General features: G+C 45.2%; 1 protein-coding gene across 2 annotated transcripts in view; it reads left to right on the forward strand.

The window, feature by feature from the left end:
• The first annotated feature begins 594 nt into the window (after nucleotides 1–594).
• Nucleotides 595–17,133, forward strand: part of LOC141134894 (beta-1,3-galactosyltransferase 5-like) — a 40,178-nt gene continuing 23,639 nt past the window's right edge. The window contains exons 1-2 of one of the 2 annotated variants that reach the window (XM_073624324.1): nucleotides 668–724; nucleotides 9,255–9,333. The gene's annotated coding sequence lies outside the window, so the exon portion shown is untranslated. Of the gene's footprint in view, nucleotides 725–9,254; nucleotides 9,334–17,133 lie in introns of both variants that reach the window. The other variant, XM_073624325.1, reaches the window with a different exon arrangement.

Genomic DNA, 17,133 nt, shown 5'->3' on the forward strand with positions numbered 1-17,133 from the left:
GGAATCCAGACATTCTAAACAAAGAGTCAGCTTACTATACTTCAGGCTTTGGTGGGCCAGACTATTGCCAGTGGGAGTCGAAAAATGACCCAGTGTCAGTAAACAATGTCCCATCATTGGTTATAGTTGAAGGAATAGGACCCCATTGATGGTGTCAGTAGAAGGAATACTGCCCCATCATTAGTGTCAGAGGAAGGAAAGGTGCCCCATTGATGGTGTCAGTGGGAGGAATGGTGTCCCGTTCTTGGGGTCAGTTGGAGGAATAGTACCCCATCATTAGTGTCAGTGGAAGAAAAGGTGGCCCATCGAAGATGTCAGCTGCAGGAATAGTGCCCCAGATGCTGTATAAAACCAAGCAAAGAGTCAGGCCACAGTTTGGAGAAAACTGATATAGATCAAAGGTATGAAATCCATACACAAATCTTTACACAACACAATAGCACAATGAACACTGACAGGGGATTCAAGCAGTTTTCTTTCCTGCAACCCATGGTTACAGGAAAGAAAATTACATATTCTTTGTCCGGCTTTACTTTGCCATTTTTCTATTAGGACTATTTGTGTTTTATGATGCTTATCAGGCTGCCATGGGGAGGGTGACCACTCCAGTGTATTCAGCCTCAAACAGTATATGAGTGACTGTCATAGGATTTCCTTGTTTATATAAAAGGCTAACGGTGTCCCAGAACACAGTTCGGTGTCTTCTACAGCACAGGACGGACAGGTAAAAACACACGGGAGGGAGGAGCTCCATCCCAACCATACAATCCTCTCTTTCTTAGATTTCTTACAATGCTCTGTAGAATTTTTGCTTTACTGATTGGTGGTCTTCAGGAGATAATTCAGGAGAGATACAAAGGAATTCATTATCATTACCATAGATCTTCTTGATTTTCCTGAGAGATAATTGTTGAAGAACGCATTCAAGCGGTGTTCCACCCAGGACAGATATTTCAAGGTTCCCGGGTCAGTACACCTGCTGTGCCCATTATGAGGGGTTTTCACTATCCCTATGCTGAGTTGCCTGGTCTGTACCCATTATTAGAGGTTCCCATCATCCCTGTGCTGAGTTTCTGGGTCTGTACACCTGTGGTGCCCATTATTAGAGGTTCCCACCATTCCTGTGCTGATTTCTCAGGTCTGTACAACTGATGTACATTGCGAGGGGTTCCCACCATCCCTGTGCTGAGTTCCCAGGTCTGTACACCTGCAGTGCCCATTGTGAGGGGTTCCCACCATCCCTAAGCTGAGTTCCTGGGTCTGTACACCTACTGTGCCCATTAGGAGGGGTTCCTACTAGGGATGAGCCTGATGTTTGAGTCGAACGTAAGTTCGGCTCAAACATCAGGTGTTCGCCAAATAGCGAACAATTTGGGGTGTTCGTGGCAAATTTGAAAGCCGTGGAACACCCTTTAAAAGTCTATGGGAGAAATCAAAAGTGCTCATTTTAAAGGCTTATATGCATGGTATTGTCATAAAAAGTGTCTGGAGACCCGGATCCTGCCCCAGGGGACATGTATCAATGCAAAAAAAAGCTTTAAAAACGGCCGTTTTTTTGGGAGCGGTGATTTTAATAATGCTTAAAATGAAAGAATAAAAGTGTAATATTCCTTTAAATTTCGTACCTGGGGGGAGTCGATAGTATGCCTGTAAAGTGGCGTATTTTTCCCGTGTTTAGAACAGTCCCTACACAAAATGACATTTGTAAAGGAAAAAAAGTAATTTAAAACTACTAGCGGCTATAATAAATTACGTAAACGGATGGCCCCGCCCCCCCTGACGCCATGGGGAAGCCATTGGGAAGTCCCCGTGGGTCAGAGGGGGGCGGGGTCACCCGGGACATCACCGTGTAGCCCCCTCCTCAGTTATAAAATAACTGTCATCAGTGCTGAAGCATCATATGGCGGGTGCTTCCCATGGAGGCGGATCTTTTTAATTTATTTTTTCGGTCCGTCGGCGGAGCGAGAGAAGAAGATGAATGGACTTCGTGGGACATTTTTATTTTTTTATTTTTTAATAAAGTCCCAAGATGTGTCTTGTGGTTTTTTAACATTTTGACACTTTTTTTGTGAAATGGTAGGGGTACAATGTACCCGTTACCATTTCAAACAGGGGGGGCCAGGATCTGGGGGTCCCCTTGTTAAAGGGGGCTTCCAGATTCCGATAAGCCCCCCACCTGCAGACCCCCACAACCACCGGGCAAGGCTTGTGGGGATGAGGCCCTTTTCCCCATCAACATGGGGACAAGTGCTTTGGGGGGCTACCCCAAAGCACCCTCCCCATGTTGAAGGCATGTGGCCTGGTATGGTTCAGGAGGGGGGGTGCTCTCTCGTCCCCCCTCTTTTCTTGCAGCCTGCCAGGTTCCGTGCTCAGATAAGGGTCTGGCATGGATTTTTGGGGGGACCCCCATGCCATTTTTTAAAATTTTGGAGCGGGGCTCCCCTTAAAATCCATACCAGACCTGAAGGGTCTGGTATGGATTTTGAGGGGGACCCCTACGGAATAAAAAAAAAAAAAATTGGTGCAGGGTTCCCCTTAATATCCATACTAGAACTTAAGGGCTTGGTATGGAATTTGGGGGGACCCCCACACAATTTTTTTTTAATTTTGGTTCGGGGTTCCCCTTAATATTCATACCAGACCCAAAGGGCCTGGTAATGGACTGGGGGGGATTCCTTGCTGTTTTTTAAAATTACTTTTCATTATAGCCGCTAGTAGTTTTAAATGACTTTTTTTCTTCAGAAATGTCATTTTGTAAAAATGCGCCACTTTACGGGCATACGATAGACACCCCCCAGGTACGAAATTTAAAGGAGTATTTCACTTTTATTGTTTCGCTTTAAGCATTATTAGAATCACTGCTCCCGAAAAAACGTCCGTTTTTAAAACTTTTTTTTGCATTGATACATGTCCCCTGGGGCAGGACCCGGGTCCCCAGACACTTTTTATGACAATAACTTGCATATTAACCCTTAAAATTAGCACTTTTGATTTTTCACGTTCGTGTCCCATAGACTTTAACAGTGTTCGCGTGTTCGAACAAATTTTTTACCTGTTCGCATGTTCTGCTGAGAACCGAACCGGGGGGTGTTCGGCTCATCTCTAGTTCTTACCATACCTGTGTTTGGTTCCCAGGTCAGTACACCTGCTGTGCCCATTATGAGGGGTTCCTACCATCCCTGTTCTGAGTTTACGGATCTGTACACCTGCTGTGCCCATTATGAGGAGTTCCCACCATCCATGTGCTGAGTTATTGGGTCTGTACACTTGCAATACCAATTATGAGGGTTTCCCACCATACCTGTGCTGAATTCCTGGGTCCGAACACATGTTGTGGCCATTATGAGGGGCTCCAACCATCCCCAAGCTTGGTTCCCAGGTCAGTACACCTGCTGTGCCCATTATGTGTGGTGGGTTCCCACCATCCCTGTGTAGAGTTACCCCCACAACATTACATAGAAACATTAGTCAGTGAATTCCAACAATCAAAAAATATAAAAGAGCAAGCCTGGGTGGCTAAACTTTAACATAAAAAGGTTTATAAAAGAGGAAAAAAAATGGCCTTTAAAAAATATAAGGCTGAGGGGTCATTGCCAGCATTCCAATAATACAAGGATTTCAACAATAAGTGTAAAAGCACAATCAGTGTAGTTAAAATAGTCTACGAGAGGCAAATAGCAGAGGAGAGTAAAACAATCCAAGACAGTTTATTAAATATATATCAATAGTAAGAAAACAAGGTCAGAGCATATTGGCCCCACAAAAGATGATCGTGGGAATTTGGGTACAAATGACAGGGAGAAGGCAACTGTACTAAGTGCATCCTTCTTCTCATTTTTCACAAAGGAAAAAGAGGGGTATAATAATCAAGACTGTAATGTTAATAACACATCACAGAATGTACCCTCGTTGCTAACAGAAGCCAGTGTCAAAAAAGACTTGAAAAACTGAATACTAATGCATTTTCAGGACCAGATGGTTTACACCCAAGAGTCCTCAAAGAACCTAGCCAGGTAATAGCCAGACTTTTATTCCTAAGATTAAAGCGAAGTTCCTCACCCCCCCTCCAAAAATGAAAAGTCAGCAGCTATAAAGACTGTAGCTGCTGACTTTTAACATTAGGACACTTCCCTGTCCTGGAATCCAGCACCCCAGTCGATGTTTCCTTTGGCTGACAGGTGCTGCTGCTGCCATTGCCGGTGGGGGAACTGGGCAGTGAAGCCTTGCGGCTTCACAGTTGGGTCCCTACTGTGCATGCGCAAAATGCGCTTTCTGAATGGCCCGGTGGTGGGGGGGAGGAGGAGGGGGACCGGACTTCTGACGTACCTCGCTGTGGCGAGGTTCGATGGTAGTTGAGAAGGGTACCTGCCAAAAACAGGTACCCCCCCCAAACGTGGCAACGGAGGGGAGGAGGAATCAGATAAGTGGAAGTGCCACTTTTGGGTGGAACTCTGCTTTAAGACTGGAATAGTACTAGCTGATTGGCGTAAGGCCAACGTGGTACCAACATTTAAAAAAAAAGCAGAGATATATTCCTGGAAACTATAGGCCTGTCAGTCTAACATCATTAGTTTGTAAACTATTGGAGGGAGTGATAAGGGACTATATCCAATAATTTTCAAATAAAAACAGTATCATTAGTAGTTATCAGCATGGATTTATGAAAGATCATTCTTACCAGATCTGCTAACTTTCTATGAGTAAGTGAGCTGACATCTAGATAAAGGAAAACCTGTGGACATGATGTATCTGGATTTTGCAAAAACATTTGATACAGTTCCGCATAAACGCTTAAAGTGGATGTAAACCTGATTCATAAAATTTGACCTAAGCACATATATCTGTAGTGTTTTCTTATCTCTCGCCAAAGCTCTGAGTCCCATGTGTTTCTGCTGTTTCGTTGCTCTGTTAGCAGCATGATAACTTCTGACAAGTTCTCAGAGTTGAGAGATAAAAGCAGCCTGAAGTTTGTGTCGGGGAGGTTGCTAGATTAGCAGAGAGCTTGTCTTGTCACAGAACAGCTCTGCAAGTCTCTGCCTATGTGGGGGGCTTGCCTCTAATTATCTGTCTCCCAGTGTAAGTAAAAACTACACTGACAGTGCAGAATGAGGAAGTAAAAATTCTAACACGAGGTAAGAATTCTAAAGATTTTAGAAAGAAAATGACAGCTATATACATGCATACCTCCCAACGTGTAAAACTTATGTAGGGAGATTTGTTTCATCCCTGTGTATCATCTGAGGCTGTTCACTTCACTGGGGATATGTGAGGGTTTACATCCACTTTAATTCACAAATTGAGGTCTGTTGGCTTAGACCAGGGGTGTCCAAACTTTTTTCAAAGAGGGCCAGATTTGATGAAGTGAATGTGCGTGAGGGCTAACCATTTTGCCTGACATTCTTTGAACCATTAAAATTCGGTCTAAGTGTGTTCGTCCGAGCACTAATTTACTGCCCAACAAGAATTCTCTTGACTTTGTGGCTGTGTGTGGTGAAGAGATGAGTTATTTGGATATACCGTATTTATCGGCGTATAACACAAACCTTCACTTTAAGAGGGAAGTTTCAGGAAAAAACTTACATTTTAAATAAAGAACTGTGAAGCAAAATAAGGGTCAGTGACCATTAATGCAGCCTCACCATTGCCATGAATGCAGACTCACCATTGCCATGAATGCAGACTCATCATTGCCATAAATGCAGCACCCCCATTGCCATGAATGCAGACTCACCATTACCATGAATGCAGCACCCCTATTGCAATGAATGCAGCCCCACCGTTGCCATGAATGCAGCCCCACCGTTGCCATGAATGCAGCCCCACCGTTGCCATGAATGCAGCCCCACCGTTGTTATGAATGCAGCCCCACCGTTGCCATGAATGCAGCCCCACCGTTGCCATGAATGCAGCCCCACCGTTGCCATGAATGCAGCCCCACCATTGCCATGAATGCAGCCCCACCGTTGCCATGAATGCAGCCCCACCGTTGCCATGAATGCAGACTCATCGTTGCCATGAATGCAGACTCACCGTTGCCATGAATGCAGACTCATCGTTAACATGAATGCAGACTCATCGTTAACATGAATGCAGACTCACCATTGCCATGAATGCAGACTCACTGTTGCCATGAATGCAGACTCACCGTTGCCATGAATGCAGACTCACCGTTGCCATGAATGCAGACTCACCGTTGCCATGAATGCAGACTCACCGTTGCCATGAATGCAGACTCATCGTTAACATGAATGCAGACTCATCGTTAACATGAATGCAGACTCACCATTGCCATGAATGCAGACTCACCGTTGCCATGAATGCAGACTCACCGTTGCCATGAATGCAGACTCACCGTTGCCATGAATGCAGACTCACCATTGCCATGAATGCAGACTCACCTTTGCCATGAATGCAGCCCCACCATTGCTATGAATGCAGCCCCACCATTGCTATGAATGCAGCCCCACCATTGCCATGAATGCAGCCCCACCATTGACATGAATGCAGACTCACCGTTGCCATGAATGCAGCCCCACCATTGCTATAAATGCAGCCCCACCATTGCCATGAATGCAGCCCCACCATTGCCATGAATGCAACCCCACCATTGCCATGAATGCAGACTCACCATTGCCATGAATGCAGACTCACCTTTGCCATGAATGCAGCAACACCATTGCCATGAATGCAAACTCACTGTTGCCATGAATGCAGATGCACTGTTGCCATCAATGCAGACTCACTATTGACATGAATGCAGCCCCACTATTGGCATGAATGCAGCACCTCCATTTCCATAAATGCAGCACCCCAATTGACATGAATGCAGCACCCCCATTGACATGAATGCAGCACCCCCATTGCCATGAATGCAGCCCAAAAGCCCCACCATTGCCATGAATGCAGCCCCACCGTTAACATGAATGCAGACTCACTGTTGCCATGAATGCAGACTCACTGTTGCCATGAATGCAGCCCCACCATTGCTATGAATGCAGCCCCACCATTGCCATGAATGCAGCCCCACCGTTGCCATGAATGCAGCCCCACCGTTGACATAAATTCAGACTCACCGTTGCCATGAATGCAGACTCACCATTTCCATGAATGCAGACTCACCGTTGCCATGAATGCAGACTCACCGTTACCATGAATGCAGCCCCACCATTGCCATGAATGCAGCCCCACCATTGCCATAAATGCAGACTCACCATTGCCATGAATGCAGACTCACCATTGCCATGAATGCAGACTCACCTTTGCCATGAATGCAGCAACACCATTGCCATGAATGCAAACTCACTGTTGCCATGAATGCAGATGCGCTGTTGCCATCAATGCAGACTCACTATTGACATGAATGCAGCCCCACCATTGCCATGAATGCAGCACCCCCATTTCCATAAATGCAGCACCCCCATTGACATGAATGAAGCACCCCCATTGACATGAATGCAGCACCCCCATTGACATGAATGCAGCCCCACCATTGCCATCAGTGCAGCCTGATCCATGCCCATCTGCAGCCTCGGAGGGGACAGGGAGGGGGCGGGACGAGCGCCAACAAATTACATACAGGAGAATCTGTTTTCTCTGAGGCCTCTTTAATCTAAAGTCCCGCCTCCTATGATTTACAGAACAATGGCAGCGCAGGAGACGGGACTTCCTTTTACAGAGGCAGCCGTGTAAACAGGAAATTCTCCTGTACGGCACTCATCCTGCCCCCTCCCTGTGCCCTCCAAGGCAGCCAGCATATATATCTTTTGTGGCCCCCGGCGCTCGGGGATTCGTTGGAGGCTACAAAAGATATAAATGTCCAAATTACTAGGCAGGCTGCTCAAAACCGAAACACGTGCCGCAATTGACTTGTGGGCTGGACTTTGGACATGCCTGGTTTAGACCATAGAGTATGTATCTGGATAGAAAACTGGTTACAGGGGCATGACCAAAGGGTGGTACCCAGGAAAGCAGCCTCACCTGTGCCCACATCTCAGCCTCACCTGTGCCCAGGAATGCAGCCTCACCTGTGCCCAGGAATGCGGGCTCATCTGTGCCCAGGAATGCAGCCTCACCATACCACAGAACTTATACTAACCTATAGAATAAAATAATAAGCACAGGACTCAAGATCTAATAAAAAAAAATCACACCCATGTATTAATCATCCCTGCAATGTATATTGATATAATCCAGTTTTGCTTTCTGTTTTGAAGCTGCCAGTCTGCAATATCTGAGAATAAAAATCTGATTTTGCTCAACCACATCTTGACTGAAACAACAGAAAATCTCAATAAATCTAAAAAAAAACAAAAAATCAATTACTTCAACTCACTGGCCTGACTAGAAAAAAAGTTTATTTGTATCAGTCTTAGTATATATAAAAAAAAAAACTAAATCTATAAAAATGGTACCACACATTCTCACTGCTTTGCAGGGAGAAGAAACAGAGAGATTGTTCCCTCTGTACAGAACCCTGTGTTGAATGGTACTACTCAATCTCACTGCTTTGCAGGGAGAAGAAACAGAGAGATCATTCCTTCTGTATAGAGCCCTGTGTTGATTTTCAACACAGGGCTCTGGGTTATGATTAGCCACAGCTTACCAGCAAGCTCCAGCCATGAATCATTGGCTGTGACAAACTCCCGCTGTGTACAATCACAGTGGGAGTCAATGGGCATGCGCGCAAGAGGCCAGTGAAGTACCTGTACGGGCTGCCCATCAGTGCGTTAATGAGTGCTCCTAGATGGCCTGAACAGGGTCAGGGAGCCACGCTATTGGATCCATTCAAAGAGCCAAAACAAAAGCGAAAGTGGGTGGTACCCGATGCCTCGATACCAAAGAACGAGGTTTTGCCTGTAATGCTTCTCTTAGGAGAGCTGGGCCCTGAGATCCAGCACCTTGGTCACATTGCTATGCCACAGGTTTGCTCTGGCAGGGCGCTATACATGGCCCAAGGCAGTGGCCCCTCCGTACAGAGGGGACCCCATCCTTGAAGGTCTGGCATGACACCAACCCGCCGTGATGGGTGAAGATTGGGTCGCTGTGATATTTGAGCAGTACCCTGCAGCGAGGAATGGTGAGTCTGCATTTGTTTGCAGTGTCTCTATTAAGAGAGCGATCTGACTGTCGGGTTCCCGGTGGTCACTGGGAGCAGTGTGTTGTTCTATCATGCTTGTACTCTGGCTTAGGCGGGCTGCTGTTTTTTCCCCAGCCACTAGAGGGCGCTGATTTGATTCTAGCCTATTGTTTTTTAGGCAGGAAGAAGAAGGGCAGCCATTACCATGTGCTGAGAGGTCGGATGGCCTTGGAGACAGAACAGTGGGCCGTGAGTGTGTGAGTACCAGCTTGGGAACAGGAACAGACAAGTCATGGTTACATGCTGCATATTTTCTGCCTATCCATGAGGAATGTACAAGCTGTACGTAGTAGATGCCCCCTGGATGATTAGCAGTTCGCTTTAAAAGGTGTTGTTTTCTGCTTGTGGGCATGAACAGCATAATATATGTTCTTGCAGTTTTAAAATGCATGTTGTTACTGTTACATGTTTGAAAGGTTTGAGCATAGTGCATATGTGCTTGGTATCCTACAGGTATAAGTATAGGACCAACTGCAGTTGAGCAGGTGCTTGCTTGCTAAAAATCACCCAGTTGCTAAATACACACAGATGCTGATATGCTTAGTTGCTAAAATCGCACAGTTGCTAATACGCACAGTTGCTAAAATCACACAGTTGCTAGTATGCACAGATGCTGATATGTTCAGTTGCTAAAATCACAGAGTTGCTAGTACGCACAGATGCTGATATGTACAGTTGCTAAAATCACACAGTTGCTAGTACGCACAGATGCTGATATGTACAGTTGCTGAAATTGCACAGGTTGCTAACATACACAGATATTGAATTGCACAGTTGCTTAAAAAGCACAGATGCTGAAATACACAGTGGCTGGATCGCACAGTACTGGATTGCACAAGCTGCTGTTGAAACGCACAGGTGCTGCTTAAACAGGTTGCATAAAGATACATGGTCATGTGTGTACAAAATGCATGTTTGGACATGTTTGTGTTAAAAAAAAAAAAAAAAAAAAATATATATATATATATACTCAAAACATGCTTAATTTTTTTGATCACATAAGAACGCGTGATCGCATAAGGTGACAGGATCGCTTTAAGATACACGGTCGCATAAAGATGCATGTTTATGTTTGTATAGATATGCATCTTTGTTTTCTTTTCTCCTAGTCGCATTGTCACGCTGAAAGGCTTGATCGCATAAAGATGCTTGACCATCAGGCTAGAAAACCTCCACAGAATCCTCATGCAGGTGCTTGCTTACAAGCTAACCAAATGCACAACTGCTGGGATGCACAGTTGCTGGTGCGCATTGTTACTAACGCACAAACAGTTAAATCGCATGATTGCGGAAACGCACATTGCCGGAGGATAACTTCCTCTTTACTAGTCCACATGTTTGCATAGAATACATGAGTTTCTAATGTACATCATGTAGGTAAAACAAGTAACAGAACATGTTCTTGTTGATCGCATAAAGATACGTGTTTTCTGTTGGTATGGATTTACATGTGTTTTACATAGTCGCATGAGGACACTAGGTCACATTAAAGTGCTTGTTTGCACAGAGATGCTTAAAATTGCATAAAAATGCTTGATCGCACAAGGGTGCTTGATTGCACAAGAGCCCTTGGTCACAAGGGTACTTGTTCGCACAGTAGTGTTTATAATGCATAAAGTGTTTGATCATATAAAAATGCAGAATCACATAAGGATGCATGATCGCCTAAAGTTGCATGATCGCCTAGATTGGCATGGTTGCATAACAAGGCATGTTAATTTAAGTTTTCCTTAAATATACAGGATTCCTTATGTTCACATAGGAATAAGTGTCTGCATGGATACATGTTGTGTAATGTTGCACAACACGTTCATAAAGCGCATGCTTGCTTGCAAGATGCCTGTTCCATAGCACACATGTTATATGTATGCATGTATACAGCGCACACTTTTTTGTTCTTGCCTAAAGCATATTTGTATGAATTTATGCTTCCATGAACGCACGCTTCCATAGAGGCATATGGCGTTAATACTTGCCTTGTACACATATGGGCCATTTGCATATGTGTTTATTTGCATGGGCTACAGAGGTTGTCTGCGCTTCGCAGGGGAACAGCACCTCTTCCGGTTGGTGGTCTGGCCCTTCGGGTTACCGTGCCCAGGGTAAAGGCCCAGGGTATAGCAGTAATGGCATACTGAGGCAATCTGCTGCTAAGATCAGTCAGTAGCATGGCTGGACCTAGGTGGTCAAGTATCTGGAACTCCTGAGTTGGGATTCCAGTCTAAAGTTACTTTCTTATGGTCGGTAAGGAGCTTAGAGTGTTTGGGACTCAGCCCAAAAAGGGGTCAAGGCAATTTAGAGTTCCTTACATTTACCTTTGCTAATGTGCTAGGGAAGATGGCTTCATTCAAAGCGGTATCCCTATGCTCAGTTTCGTTCAAGGCTGCCTTAAACATTATTCTATCTGCCTGGAACAAGTAGATCCTAACCTAGGCATTATCCAAAGGGTCTGGTCCCAGGAATACGCTGGGACCTCAGCAAGATGGCAGAAGGGAAGATCCTTCATGCTGATTACCTGGGAGATGGTGGCTATGAAGGCTGGCCTCTAGGGATGGAGACCAGTCCTGATGAAGACCACTGCCCAGGGGAAGTGGTCAAGCTCAGAGAGCCTTGACTGTCAACATTCTAGAGCTTCCGATGGCACGTCTGGCTTAATGGCCTGGGCGTTTAGATTACAGGATTGTTCTTTCGAGGTACAATCCGACAATGCCACATCAGTAATTTACTTCAGTTACCAAGGAGGCACTAGAAGCCACGCAGCCAGAGGGAAGGCCATGTTCTGGTTTGGGCAGAGGAGCTTGTACCAATCTTCATATCGTGAAATGGAGACTTGACAGGCGGCTCTCTGGAGCCGTCAACAATTGTTCCCGGGAGAATGGCCTCTGCACCCCGACTTTTTTCTGCTCAGATAAGAATTTTGGGCATCCAGGTTCAACAAGAAGTTGGACAGCTTTGTGTCAAGGGCTAGGGATCCACTCGCATATGGGACAGATGCGTTAGTGACCCCGTGGAATCAGTTTTTTCACTGATTTATATGTTCTCCCCAGTTCAGTTGCTTCCGAAGCTTCTACGCAGGATCAAAGTGGAAGGGAAGCCGGTAATACTACTAGCCCAGAAGATCCTGGTATGTGGGGATTGTAAGGTTGGCAGTAGCGAAACCGTGGACTCTTCCATCTAGTCCAGACTTGCTTTCGCAAAGGGCCGGTATTCCATCCGGCCTTACAATTGCTAAATTTATTGGTCTGTCTATTAAAGCCCACTTGTTAAAGAATTGGAGCTTTCAGGTTCAGTGGTAACTGCCCTGATTAATGCAAGAAAGCGGGCCTTTAGGACCATTTATTATAGGGTCTGGAGGGCCTATGTTTCCTGGTGTGAAATTCTTGAATTCTTGCCTTCCTACAGTTGGGGGTAAAAATGAAGCTAGCCTTGAATACCATCAAAGGTCAGATCTCGGCCTTTGTCATTGTTTTTCAAAGGCCACTTGCTTCGCATTCTTTGATCCATGCCTTTTTTATACAAGGGACAACGCATATAAATCCTCCAGTTGGGTCGCACTTGTGCCGTAGGGTTGAGTCTAGTTTTGTTGGCGTACAAGGACAGCTCCTTGGGCCGATGCATCATATTCCTTTTGATCCTCCTAATGGGGGAATAGGTGTTCTCCCTTGCGGTAGCCTCCACAAGAGTTTCAGTGTTGGCAGCTTTCTTTGTATAGTGCCATACTTAATTATTCTTAAGGATGGGGTGACATTAAATCCTCACTCAGCCTTTTTTCCTTTTTTTTTTTTTCTAAAAGGATCTAGCTGTCATTTGAATCAACACGTTTCTTACCTTCCTTTTACCAGAACCTTGTTCTGCGGAAGGAAAGTTATTAATTCCCCTCAATATAGTGAGAACGGTTAAAGGTATATCTGAATGTTTTTCAAGATACGGGAATATGATGTTGTTGTGCTGCCAGAGGACCCTAAGAATGGGCAGGCAGCGATCAACTCAGCTATTAAAATGGTTGCACACTCTCGTTGTAGTGAGAGCAGTCAAGGCTTATCTGAAGCGACTGCTCAGATACGGAAAACTAATGTTTGTGGCGCTAACTGGAGGTCCCAGGATAGGAGAGATAGCATCTAAATCAACTGTTGCTTTAATGCAGATTTGTCAAGTTATTATTCAGGCTTGTGGTTTGAAGAAAATGTTTTCTTTTTAGAGTGCACATTACCAGGGCAGTAAGCGCTTCATGGGTGGTGCGTTACCAAGCCTTTATGACTCGGATTAACAAGGCCGCCACTTGGTTGTTTATACATACGTTCACTAATTTCTAACAGGTGAATGTAAGACGGCAAGAGGATGCCGCTTTTGGCGCAGTGTACTGCAGGCAGCAGTATAGGTCCTCACGTCTGATGGCAGTCTGCGTTTTGTTAAACCTGTATGGTTCAGGAGATATTCACTTTGCGTGCAGCCGCTGACTTCAGCGGCGCATGCGCTGTGAATGCCCGGCTGAAGGTCCAGTAGACCTTGCTGGGAAGAAGACTCCCATGCGTATGCACGGGAGTGACGTTATCACGGCCACTCACAGTGCTCGAGCCGCTAACCCGCAAAGACACGCCAAGGGCAAAATGTCAGCTCCCTCGGCGTGGACCGGGATTAGATATGTAGGTAAGTATTTCATAATGAGCTAGTATGCAGTGCATACTAGCTAATTATGCATTTGCCATACATGCACATCCAACTCTGCCCCCCCTTCTCCAGGGTACCTGGCACCATCCCCTCCTCACCTAGCCGGCTCTACAGGTAGTTAACTCTTTGCTAATCACCCTGGAATACACCCGCAACTGGCAGTGATCTCCACTGTAAAGAAGGTACTTTTCCTTGTCACAGTTCACTGTAATAGCCTTATCTTGGACCAGTATACACCAAAAAGTCCACACAAAGTTCCTGAATTTAACTCTCCTGTTGGTTGCCCATAGTAATGGCCTCATGCATCCACTGGGAAATCCCGGACGAGCCCCCACATGTAGCGTTACTCTTGCAAGGGCCTTTGATTTATGTCCCAGGTTTTACATAGTTACATAGTAGGTGAGGTTGAAAAAAGCCACAAGTCCATCAAGTCCAACCTATGTGTGTGATTATGTGTCAGTATTACATTACATATCCCTGTATATTGCGTTTTTCTATCTGTAGACTGTGAAGCAGCAGCCAAGCAAACGGTAACATTCATTACTCTGGCTCAGTAAACAGTCTAGAGGTTGCCTTTTTCAAGTTTGTTGAAAAGTAACTTGGATGGGCTTTGGGAAGCTGTGGAATACTCCAGAACACTAACAGGAATGTAAGGACATTCTTCCCTTTGTAGTTGAACAGAACAGTCCCTTTAGCAGTGAGACGTGAAGTGGACGTCACTGGGACACCATAAACAATGTTCCAGAACAGACAAGCCTTAATACTAGTGTACCAGGGGTTAACAGCGGCCACAGTCATTAGGACACCTCTCTCTGGATAGATTTTGTAAAAATAAGATTCTGTGCTATTACAGACATTGATCACTGTCCATTCCATGCCAAGTTATCATTTAAAGTCCAATTAGCACCTTCCCGCCTGGCCTATAGTAAAAAGACAAGCAGGGGCACCGTTGTTCTGCAAGGAGGTCATATTACGTCCTCCTGAGAACATGCCTCTGCGGGGCCACACAGCAGTGCGATCTGTCACTGTCTGTGTACACTGTACACAGCCGATGACTGATCACTGTACTGGCCCACTGCCAGTTTCATGTGGTCGCTGTGACCAATCACAGCAGATCACATGACAATTGTAAACAATGGATGGCTTCCTTTCATGCCATCCGTTATATACAATTGTGTTACTAGCTGTGATTGGTCACAGTGAACACATGGTACAGACAGGCCAATCACAGCCCTACATGTGATTTAGCTTTGACCAATCACAGCTAATCACAACAAGAGACACTGAATGAATTTGTTTCATTCAGTAGAAATGCTTGCTTATACCAAATAAATTCATTGATATATGCAATCATAATGTGTTAAAAAAAAAAATACTGATCACTTCCCCAGAGTAGTACAGTGTTACTATTGTAACACTGTATTGCTCTGGTCACAATATGTTAGAAAACAAATCATAAGAAAAAGAAATTGTAAAAATAAAAAAATAAAATAAATAACTAAATAAAATATATATATATATATATATATATATATATATATATATATATATATATATATATATATATATATATATATATATATATATATATATATATATATTTTTTACATTCCGTCACCAATTAGTGTGTGGGTTTTTTTTTTTTAAGAAGGCAGCCACAGCCTGAGTAGAAATTCCTTTCCCCTGCCAGCATACTGGAGAGAAGGACCCTTGCTCTCTGTGTGGTAACAGTGATCTCTCTGCAGGGGTCTAACACAGACCTCAAAGGGGAGAAAGCAAGGGGTTGGGACTTTATATGAAGCACCTGGTTGCGAAAAGGTAGATTGGTGAACATAATGTGTTTTATTGATTGCCATATTATACAACCAAACATAGCAGGTAAATACACATGATAATGGTATATATAATACAGTACATAAAGTCATAAAATCAGTATCGCATAATATAGCAAGCAAGAGCCTTCCAGAGTTCACCAGAATAATCGTTGAATAAAACAATAACGCATCATGGTACTTGCAGAGCCTATGAACTTCTTGGTCCTAAATAGGGGTATTAAACGTAAACTTGGTGTTCGAGTAGTATTAAATGAAAACATGGCGTATGGCAGCTCTACGTGTTTCGTGGCTGGGAGGCCACCCGTCAGGAGCAAGCACAAGATATATCTATGAGTAAAAAATTAGGTTTAGATGAACAAAATATAGGCGAACATGTATAATGGTGGAGTGTGAGACCCTCAGACCAAATACCTGTTAACACATAGTAGTCCGTATGGTGGTGGCGTGATACTGGATACCATGACCGTCTGAGCAGATGCTCCCACCGGGAGCTGCGGCGGGCATCTTGTCCAGAGCGCCCTAACAGGCATCGGCCAGAGCAGGCATCGGCCAGAGCAGGCATGGGAATGCAAGGCAACCTGGAGGTGAGTTGAAATGGGGGTGAGCCAAAGTGAACTGGACAGGAAGGAACAATAGGGAAGTGAGTGAATAGAGCCAAGCTGTGGGATAGGTGAGAGGAGTGAGAAACAAGCAGCCGAAGACTGAGATGTGAAGAGCAGTGAAAGGTAAGGGGGGTTGGAACAAGTGAGTGACCACCAGTGAGAGTTGGGACATGAAGGCCAAAGAAAAGGTGGTGTGATTGAACAAAATACCTATGGTGAAAATGACTGGTGACAGAAAAGGAAAATTCCTAAACTTGCGTGCAGGTCTGGGTGAGAGGGAGCCCTGAATGCCAGTACCCGCCCGGGGGACGCCCATATAGGCGCCGGAACGATGATGCCGCTGACGTCACACTAGCGCAGTAGAGTGGAAGGGGTGAGATAAGGGGCGGGAGGAGTCAGGCGATGATGCTCGACCCTCCGCCACCGCAAGTCCCCCAATCTGCTCGCGAGCATGGTCACCGCACACGTGGGCGTGACAGCGCTCTACGAGCACCGCACGTCCAGCCTGGGATGCGTGACGTTGACATGCAGTGGCGCGCGCCCACCCCCCCCAGACGCCAAAGGCCGGGGGTGGGGGGAGGGGCCGCCAGGCACGTCACAGCTCCCGGAAGAGGAGAACCAACCAGGCGGCAGGTTAACCCAGCTAGGTTCACACCACCTCCAAAACCGAACCCGAGCACAATCAATTGGCACTGAAAAAGATAAATGGTGAATGAAAAACATACAATTGGTTGTTAAGATAACTAAAGTTGAAAAAATAAAAGGATCAAAAAGAATCATCATAGGGAAAAGGTTGCAAAGGAGGATAATGCTGTTAGATATGGTAGAGCATTCCAAGTGCTTCCATCCCTGTGACTAATATTAGATAAAAGGTTAGAAGGTAATGTTTAGG

This window comes from Aquarana catesbeiana, linkage group LG03, assembly GCF_042186555.1.
Source record: "Aquarana catesbeiana isolate 2022-GZ linkage group LG03, ASM4218655v1, whole genome shotgun sequence".
Taxonomy (NCBI): Eukaryota; Metazoa; Chordata; class Amphibia; order Anura; family Ranidae; genus Aquarana; species Aquarana catesbeiana.